Source organism: Triticum urartu, chromosome 3A (assembly GCF_056163025.1).
Source record: "Triticum urartu cultivar PI428250 chromosome 3A, HENAU_Tu73, whole genome shotgun sequence".
NCBI classification, from domain to species: domain Eukaryota; kingdom Viridiplantae; phylum Streptophyta; class Magnoliopsida; order Poales; family Poaceae; genus Triticum; species Triticum urartu.
Window position 1 is genome coordinate 404037107 of NC_141875.1, and position 11013 is coordinate 404048119.

Sequence of the window (11013 nt, forward strand, 5' to 3'; positions counted from 1 at the left end):
TGCCATAACGGATGGACACTCGGATTCAGAACGCCATATAACAGGTTAGCCATGTTTTACGGCCATGAACCACTCCAAATCTAGGTGTGGTTCTGCTGAATCCTGCATCGTAAAACAGAAATATAATTTTGAGGAACGCACCATTCTATTGAAAATTGTACATCATGCAAGGATTTTTAATCTGAACCAAAACCGACACAATAGAAAGAAAAGTTAACATCACGTACCTGCTAGTTTCTCTTGCTTTACCTTGCAATTCGATGTGGTAAACTACTTTTGGAGTCAGTTTCTTTGTAGATCATTTTGATATTCACCTCACATAGTAGGTAGCTCCTAAATCTGAGCTGGTAGATCCAGAAAAAAATCCTAAAAGCCATGACATCATAATATATGTGGAATCAAATCAGTACACAGTTGAGTTTATTTGTGAGTAGAATTAGCACTTGCTGCATGGTATAAGGAGAGAGAGAAAGACATGAAGATGACAAAACCCTCTCTAGTTAATTAGGATAATCCATGTAATACAACAGTTTGGTTTACTTGAGAAACGAAGCACCAATCATTGATCATGCCTGTTGGGATAAAAGCAACAGTAACAGTTACCACTTGCTACAAAATACAAAGAGAAACATAAACACATTAAGATGATGAAACTTGGCGTTCTAATTTTCCATGCTTCTGCAATAGAACAGATAGCTTGTCGTGTGGGTATCAATTCTGAAATTTTATCGAAACATACATTTATCATATTAACTATATGAGTGCACCAACTGATAAGCAAACCCATAAATTCGATCACCTCTAAATCAATAGATGATGTTTATTCTATATGCGCAACTATCAAAAGCCTCACATAGAGGGCAACTCCCTGGATTTAGGTCAGAAGCCAAACTTCACAATTTCTTGAACACATAGAGCAACTCCCAGGATTTAGGTGAGAAACCAAAATTCACAATTCCTCGACAAATAGAGAGAAACTTGTAGGATTCAGAAGGGGGTGGGAAGAATTGGGAGAAAGCTGCATGGTATTTATGCTGACCCCTTTGCGCTCAGAGGATAGCTGGTGATCAGCACGTCCTAATTGAAGTCAGTGGCAAGTTCTAGGTCATGCCGCTTGGGAGGAACATGTATGGTGGACGTCTAGCCACGATGAACTTTTTCTTGTCATGATTACCTTTAGCCTGGCCGTCCCCTTCCATCTATGATGGCATCAATGATTACTCGCATTCTCAATGCGCTCCTGCAGGAACCTAGCATGTAGCAAATCCAGCGAGATGCGCACGCACGCGCGCCTCCCTGAGAACATGGGAGAGAAGATAGGAGGTATGATGCACTTCCTGTGGCGGCAACAACATGAGCTCAGAGCTTTTTGTACAAATCTGAGAGGATGGCAATGACCTGACATCGAGAGAGAAAGAAAAGAGAATACATAGACAATAGGAATTGTGGAGATGGGAGTAGAGATCAGAAGAAAAACACACCTCAAGGATAGCAGCGGAGAGTCCGAACAGAAGTGTCGCGCAGAGGAGAGCAGCGGCCGCCTAGCTTGAGAGCGCCATGGAAGGGTCGTGTACGAAAGGAAGGAGAAAAGCACCGGCTAGATCTAGGATGGAGGTCTGTTTTATTAGATGAAGAAACCATGTTTCTCACGTTAGGGATTGCAACATCCAAGAAAAAAAGGAGCGTGCACCATCAAATCTTTTTTTAGCAGCATGCAATATCTAACCCTTTACGTTGTGTTGGCCAACAATTTTTCTGAGATGGGAGTTTGGATCGTATCTACTTAGGGTTCTGTTTTTAGAACCGGTATACGACTCTTTTTTAAGCGATTACAATTTTTTGGCCGAATTAAGAAAAAAAAAGTTGAGGATTAGATAGATGGGTTGATCTACACCGTAATAACTCGGTCCCACCAGATTAACGGCTCCTAATTACTGATTAACGTGGTAATTTTTTGGGAGTCGCTAATTAGTATAGGTATAGATAGATCTCCTTTTTGCCTGAAAGTCAAAGAAAGTAGGAGCAGGGAGAGCAACATGGACGGTGCGCCGTCTGTCAAAGATTAGTCGGTACTGGAGGGACTGATCGTTCCTCTCAACAAACTGATGACGAACCATAGCATCATAATCTAGATAAGCAGGAGGCAACTCAATATCGTCCCCGCATATGGGTATCTCAAGAAAATCAGCTAAACGGGTAGCATAAATTCCACCGAACAAATCTCCATTAATACTATTATTATGCAACCTACGTGCAACAATGGCCCCCAAGTTATATTATCTATCTCCTAATACAATACTCTTGAGAACACTGAGGTCGGGAACACACATGTGGCATGCCTCATCCTTACATTAATGCATCTACCTATAAAGAGAGCAAAATAATGTATGACAAGAAAATGAATTCTCCCTATGGTAGCTTGCTTGATTTCCCTAGATTCCCCCACAGTTATACTAGCAAAAAAGTCTTTATATTCAGATTTGCGAGGTTCACTAGCACTACCCCACTGCGGGAGTTTACAAGGAGTATTAAAATCCTCTAAATCCATGGTATAAGATTTATCATAAAGATCAAATAGGACAGTTTGAGAATTGCATGATTATGTAAATTTAAATCTTCTCACAAAGGAATCAGTTAGGTAGTGGTACTGAGGGCACTTATCTGCCACGAAGCCCTCAAGTTCAGCGTTACGCACATATGCTTAAAATTCCTCCTTAATTCCTGCCTAGACAATGAAATTTTCTGACGACCATTCACAAGGCCGCACTTGAGGTTCTCTTGGTAGTTCATGGTCCGGCTCATGTATCGCGGGCCTTGGTCCTTGCTTCCTTGAGGAACCACCTTGGTACATTTTCTAAACATATTTCTTCCTCTAAAAAATCTATGAAATTTTTAGTGGCTCAAAATATAAATGAACCAAACTCAACAAAATTGATAGCTACTACTCCTACAAGTGCCTAGAGGCTATATCTTGCATTAAAACTACTTTTTACCACATAAATTTGACATGCAAGCTCAAGAACAGTGTCACATAAGTAGCAAAAAATACAATAAATAAAGCACTAGAACAAAAACTAATTGGACCATTGGAGGAGTCACATACCAAAGAACAATTTCCCAAAGCTGTTTCGTGAATGGATCTTTGAGCAAGGAGATCAAAAATGGCAGCAAGATGAGCTAGAACTCGGGTTTGAGCTGGTGAGTGGTTTTTTCTGGAGCAAGACGAAGTGTGTGGGTGCAAGGATAAGTGGAGAGCACCCACGTGGGATCCAAGAGGCAGGGGCGCGCCCAGGGGGTGGGCGCACCCTCCACCCTCGTGGGCACGTGGTGGGTGCCCTTGGTGTGTTCTCAGTGCCATATATTCTCAAATATTCTAGAAAAAATCATATTTCATTTTCAGGGCATTTGGAGAACTTTTATTTTTAGAGTATTTTTTATTGCATGGATAATTCAGAAAACAGACAGAAAATACTATTTTTGCTTTATTTAAACTAAATAACAGAAAGTAAAAAGAGGGCATAGAGAGTTGTGCTTTCTAACTTCATCCATCTCGTGCTCATCAAAAGGAATCCACTAACAAGTTTGATCAAGTCTTGTTAACAAACTCTTTTCGAATAACATGAAACCGGAGAATTTTCGAATAACACTAGGTTACCTCAACGGGGATATGTATGTCCCCAACAATAAGAATATCATATTTCTTCTTGAGAGTATGAAGAGGAAATTGAAAACCTCCAATAGTAATCGTTGAAATTTTCCCAATAGAATTGATACTGTGGATTTGAGGCTGTTTCCTCGGAAAGTGTACTGTATGCTCATTACCATTAACATGAAAAGTGACATTACCTTTGTTGCAATCAATAACAGCCCCTGCAGTATTCAAAATGGGTCTACCAAGGATAATCGACATACTATCATCCTCGGGAATATCAATAATAACAAAGTCCGTTAAAATAGTAACGTTTGCAACCACAATAGGCACATCCTCGCAAATACCGACAGGTATAGCAATTGATTTATCAGCCATTTGCAAAGATATTTCAGTAGGTGTCAACTTATTCAAATCAAGTCTACAATACAAAGAGAGAGGCATAACACTAACACCGGCTCCAAGATCACATAAAGTAGTTTTAACATAGTTTCTTTTAATGGAGCATGGTATAGTTGGTACTCCTGGATCTCCAAGTTTCTTTGGTATTCCACCCTTAAAAGTGTAATTGGCAAGCATGGTGGAAATTTCAGCTTCCGGTATCTTTCTTTTATTAGTAACAATATCTTTCATGTACTTAGCATAAGGATTCATTTTAAGCATATCAGTCAAACGCATACGCAAAAAGATAGGTCTAATCATTTTAGCAAAGTGCTCAAAATCGTCATCATCCTTTTTCTTGGATGGTTTAGGAGGAAAGGGCATGGGTTTCTGAACCCATGGTTCTCTTTCTTTACCGTGCTTCCTAGCAACAAAGTATCTCTTATCATAATGTTGATTCTTTGATTGTGGGTTATCAAGATCAACAACAGGTTCAATCTCTACATCATTGTCATTGCTAGGTTGAGAATCAACATGAACATCATCATTAACATTATCACTATGTTCATGTTCATTACCAGATTGTGTTTCAGCATCAGAAATAGAAATATCATTGGGATTCTCAGGTGTGTCAACAACAGGTTCACTAGAAGCATGCAAAGTCCTATCATTTTTCTTCTTCTTCTTCTTAGAAGAATTAGGTGCATCAACATTAGTTCTCTGAGAATCTTGCTCAATTCTCTTAGGGTGGCCCTCGGGATACAAAGGTTCATGAGTCATTTTACCCCCTCTAGTCATAACTCTAACAACATTATCATTTTTTTATTATTTAATTCATTGAGCAAATCATTCTGAGCCTTCAGTACTTGTTCTACTTGAGTGGTGACCATAGAAGCATGTTTACTAATAAGTTTAAGTTTACCTTTAACACTAGCCATATAATCACTCAAGTGTTCAATCATATAAGCATTACATTTCAATTGTCTACCAACATAAGCATTGAAGTCTTCTTGGTTAACCATAAAATTATCAAACTCATCTAAGCATTGGCTAGCAAACTTAGTGGGCGGGATTTCAGCTTTATGATATCTATAGAGAGAATTTACCTTTACTACCTGTGTCGGGTTATCAAGACCATGTATTTCTTCAATAGGTGGTAAATTCTTAATATCTTCGGCTCTAATACCTTTTTCTTTCATAGATATCTTTGCCTCTTGCATATCTTCAGGACTGAGAAATAGAATACCCCTTTTCTTCGGAGTTGGCTTAGGAGTTGGTTTAGGAAGTGTCCAATCATTTTCATTACTCAACATATTATTTAATAGCAATTCAGCTTGATCAACAGTTCTTTCCCTGAAAACACAACCAGCACAACTATCCAGATGGTCTCTGGAAGCATAGGTTAGTCCATTATAAGAGATATCAAGTATTTCATTTTTCTTGAGAGGATGATCAGGCAAAGCATTAAGTAATCAGAGAAGCCTGCCCCAAGCTTGTGGGAGACTCTCTTCTTCAATTTGCACAAAATTATATATTTCCCTTAAAGCAGCTTGTTTCTTATGAGCGGGGAAATATTTAGCAAAGAAGTAATAAATCATATCCTGGGGACTACGCACACAACCATGATCAAGATAATTAAACCATGTTTTAGCATCACCCTTTAATGAGAACGGAAATAACTTAAGGATATAATAATAGCGAGTTTTCTCATCATTAGTGAACAGGGTGGCTATATCATTTAATTTAGTAAGATGTGCCACAATAGTCTTAGATTCATAGCCAAAAAGGACCAGATTCAACCAAAGTAATTATCTCAGGGTCGATAGAGAAATCATAATCCTTATCGGAAATACAAATGGGTGAAGTAGCAAAAGCAGGGTCATATTTCATTCTAGCATTCAAAGACTTTTCTTTAAGCTTAGCTAGTAATTTCTTAAGATCATATCTATCATTGCAAGAAACAAAGTCTCTAGCAGTTTCTTCATACATAACATAACCCTCAGGCACAACAGGCAATTCATATCTAGGGGGAGAATCTTCATCATCACTTTCATCAATATTATCAGTTTCAATGATTTCATTCTCTCTAACCCTAGCAAGCTGTTCATCAAGAAATTCACCTAGAGGCATAGTATTAACAAGCATAGAAGTAGTTTCATCATAAGTATCATGCAAAGCAGAAGTGACATCATCAATAACATGCGACCTATCAGAATCAATAGCAAGAGTAGGTGTCCCAAGTTTACTCAGAACAGAAGGTGAATCAACTGCAGAGCTAGATGGCAGTTTCTTACCTCCCCTCGTAGTTGAGGGAAAAATCTTGGTTCTTTTATCTTTCAAGTTCTTCATAGTGAGCAACAGATATAAATCCCAGGTGACTCAAAGAACAGAGCTATGCTCCCCAGCAACGGTGCCAGAAAATAGTCTTGATAATCCACAAGTATAGGGGGTCGCAACAGTTTTCGAGGGTAGAGTATTCAACCCAAATTTATTGATTCGACACAAGGGGAGCCAAAGAATATTCTCAAGTATTAGCAGCTGAGTTGTCAATTCAACCACACCTGGATAACTTAATATCTGCAGCAAGGTATTTAGTAGCAAAGTAATATGATAGTAGTGGTAACAGTGGCAAAAGTAATATTTTTGGTTTTATAGTGATTGTAACAGTAGCAATGGAAAAGTAAATAAGCGAAGAACAATATATGAAAAGCTCGTAGGCAATGGATCAGTGATGGATAATTATGCCGGATGCGATCAATCATGCAACAGTTATAACATAGGGTGACATAGAACTAGCTCCAATTCATTAATGTAATGTAGGCATGTATTCCGAATATAGTCATACGTGCTTATGGAAAGGAACTTGCATGACATCTTTTGTCCTACCCTCCTGTGGCAGCAGGGTCCTATTGGAAACTAAGGGATATTAAGGCCTCTTTTTAATAGAATACCGGGCCAAAGCATTAACACATAGTGTATACATGAACTCCTCAAACTACGGTCATCACCGGTAAGTATCCCGATTATTGTCACTTCGGGGTTGACGGATCATAACACATAATAGGTGACTATAGACTTGCAAGATAGGATCAAGAACTCACATATATTCATGAAAACGTAATAGGTTCAGATCTGAAATCATGGCACTCGGGCCCTAGTGACAAGCATTAAGCATACCAAAGTCATAGCAACATCAATCTCAGAACATAGTGGATATTAGGGGTCAAACCCTAACAAAACTAACTCGATTACATGATAAATATCATCCAACCCATCACCGTCCAGCAAGACTACGATGGAATTACTCATGCACGGCGGTGAGCATCATGAAATTGGTGATGGAGGAAGTTCGATGATGACGATGGCGACGGATTCCCCCCTCCGGAGTCCCGAACGGACTCCAGATCAGCCTTCCCGAGAGAGATTAGGGCTTGGCGGCAGCTCCGTATCATAAAATGCGATGAATCTTTCTCTCTGATTTTTTTATCCCTGAACATGAATATATAGAGTTGGAGTTGAGGTCGGAGGAGCACCAGGGGGTCCATGAGTCAGGGGGCGCGCCCAGGGGGGTAGGCGCGCCCCAACCCTTGTGGACAGGGTGTGGGCCTGCTGACCTTGATTCCTTCGCTGTATTTTTTATATATTCCAAAAATAATCTCCGTTGATTTTCAGCTCATTCTAAGAACTTTTATTTCTGCACAAAAATATCACCATGGCAATTCTGCTGAAAACATCGTCAGTCCGGGTTAGTTCCATTCAAATCATGCAAATTAGAGTCCAAAACAAGGGCAAAAGTGTTTGGAAAAGTAGATACGACGGAGATGTATCAGCAACACGTCCTTCCGCGAGCCAGCTGGCATTTTAGAACACAATGTCGGTTGGCTCCTCTTGTCCACTTGCTATTTAAGCGAGGCCAGACGCCTGGCAAAACCACACCACACCGCTGCCCCCCATATCCTCCTTGCACCATTTTCTCCACACTCTCCATAGCATCCAGTGAGCAGGAAGACGAGTTCTCCGGCATAAAAGCCGGCTGGGTGCCCCGACAAGCCAGGCAACTCGCTACCCCACCTCCCTCCCCGCCTAGGCCGTCAGTACGATGGGCGAGGCTGCAGGTGGGCAAGCGGAGGAGCAAGCCGCCTCTCCAAGCTGGCCCCTGGTGCATCAACTCGACGCTCCATGCCTTCTCGCAGAGGAGTGGCCAGTTGCTGCACGCCGGCACACGGGGTACCATGGTGTCCAGTGCAGTGTGGTTGGCCGCGCCATCCGACGCAAACGTTGGCGGAACCGCGACATGCTGGTGGTGGTGGCCAACACGTTTGCAGCCATCGCCAACACCGAGGAATAGCAGACCACGGGAGCCATCGCCACTGCTCTGAACCCACGAATGCTACGACCACCGCGTCGCCGACATAGACACCCGGTGTGTTGCCTGGTTTGGCTGAAAACATCATGGCCCCAGCCACGGCCGACATTAGAAATTATACCTGCTTCCAGAAGTTATTCGCGATTAATCAAAAAATGACCAAAATATAATTAATTGCGCATGGTATTGACTTGTTGTGCTCGCACTGGTAGGAGGAACTAGAGGTTATTCTTTATTTATAACTCTCCTCACATTTTTTGGCTTTGAAGTGAATCATGGTTGTGGACATTATCTATGAATGTGGAGATATCTGTGAACATGAGTTTGATGTGGAAGTTGAACTTTGAATGTTGGGCTTGCGCGTGAACTATACCATGTCCAATGCTTTGTCTGTTATTGTTTAGAAAGTAATTGTTGTTATTACATGACCCAAAAAAATTTATTTTGTGCCACATCAGTAGATGCACGGACATCACAACAGGTGTGCTGACTGGATAAACATTTGAACTTAGCTATTATGGAGGAAAATTTGTATTGACAACATTTTTAGATAGCAGGAGACGCCTAGCCTGCTCTACCTCTGCTAGCTTCTTTTTGGCTTCTTCTATCTCTTCTTTGGCTTGGGTGAAGAGATCATCTGATTGCTCTTTTCGCTTCTTCAGGAACTCAGCTACATTCTGGAGGGCTGCTGCACACTTTCTTTCAGCCTTTATTAGAGCCACGAGGACACGAACAGTTGACGACTCCACCTGGCTTGTGTGTAATCCAACATCATCTAGGAATTTGCACCTTGTGTCTAATCCAGCATCATTAGGGAACTGACACCTTCTGTGTAATCCAGCCTCATTTTGGAAACATGATCTCGAGGTTGACCATACTTCCCTCCTCGCAGGAACTGCATCCTGACATGAAGTAACTTATTTTTTAGATCAATACTCAGACCAACCCAGATCCATGTAGTAGAAGCTAGATAAACAACACTCGGAGAAGTGAATTCAAAAGGAAAAATATAAAAACAGACTACAAGGTGAGAACACCCACTTCCTACATCAAGCTAAAAACGAAAGCACTAGGACGATTAAGACTCTTCTTATTACACATTGAAGAACACGAGGCTAGGAGAAACAGGAAACTACAACATATACACATCAAAGAACATGAGGCTAAACGAAAGTAATTGAAAGGGTGTTACTTACCAAAGCTCATTTTACAGGTTCGATGCAGCTCCTCTTTAACTTGCCATGCTCCTTGAAGATGTCCCCAATATCCTGTGTTTTGTCTTCATTGCTCCTTCGCATGTTCGCACTCGTGGTTTTAAAATCTCAACATGGCAACAAAAATATACTAGTAATACTCACGCACTTGTGGGCAACATTAAAGCACTCGTCTGCCATGTTAGAGCATCTCCAACAGAAGCGCAATGCGCAATGCTTTGAAAAGCGTTTACAGTGCTGAGATCGAGAAGTAGAGATGGAGAGTAGAGACTAGAGAGTAGAGACGCAGATAGTTCTCAGCATAGATATAGCATAGATAGATTAAAAATAGATAGTTCAACTACTCCTCGTCATCCGAATCCTCCTCGGTGATGTCCTCCTCTGACGTCTCAATGTAGACATGAAGATACCGATCGTCGTCGGATTCCCAGGGCGACGTTGCTCCTAGCCTCATGTTGAATTGAGCGTCATCTTTTCGTGTACGCTTGTCCTCGCGATAGGCAGCTCGCTCCACCCTCCTCTTCTCCCTCTCTGCCCTCCTTTGCATGTAGAACTCGCGCTCATTGATGATGTCATGTGGGAAATGTGGCGCCACAGCGCCATGGCTTCCTTGTCCATCTCGGCGATGCCGAGACGGTGCTCCCGCCTCCGATTGTCGTGACGATCCTCATCGGTGATAAGCCGCGGCAGAGGCGCGAGCTCCTACGCCCGCTCCCGCGTCGGCATGTTGGGGAAGTTCAATTTCTATGAGGCCATCGGAGGTGCCACGCCGCCGCGTCGTACGCGCGGGCGGCCTCGTTGGCGGTGTCGAAATTGCTATGGCCGAGGCGTATCCCATGAAACCGGATCTCGACAGAGAAGCCGCTGGACGGGCGCGCGCGGATGCTGCGGTATCCCCAAGTTTCCCGGCGATGCGGCGGCATGGTGGCGCGGCGGCGGTGTAACACCCACGATGCGGCTATATCTCCCACATGTCGAAGCACGACTTAGAGGCATAACCGCATTGTAAGCAATGTCGCAAGAGAGGTAATCTTCACACAACCCATGTAATACATAAGGGAAAGAGATACATAGTTGGCTTACAATCGCCACTTCACAGAATACATGAATAAAGCATTACAACATCCAGATACAATCAAGGTCCGACTACGGAACCAAAATAAAATAAGACTACCCCTGATGCTACACAGATCCCCAATCGTCCCAACTGGGCTCCACTACTGATCAACTGGAAACGGAACAACATAACGAACACGATCTTCATCGAGCTCCTCGTTGAGCTCGGTTGCGTCACCTGCACGGTATCATTGGCACCTGCAAACTGGTTCTGGAAGTATCTGTGAGTCGCAGGGACTCAGCAATCTCACACCCTTGCGATCAAGACAATTTAAGCTTATAGGTTG

The 11013-nt window shown here is 42.2% G+C and overlaps 1 pseudogene; it reads right to left on the reverse strand.

Moving 5' to 3' along the window:
* Positions 1-9950: 9950 nt before the first annotated feature.
* Positions 9951-10533, reverse strand: LOC147979860 (uncharacterized; annotated as a pseudogene).
* Positions 10534-11013: the final 480 nt, after the last annotated feature.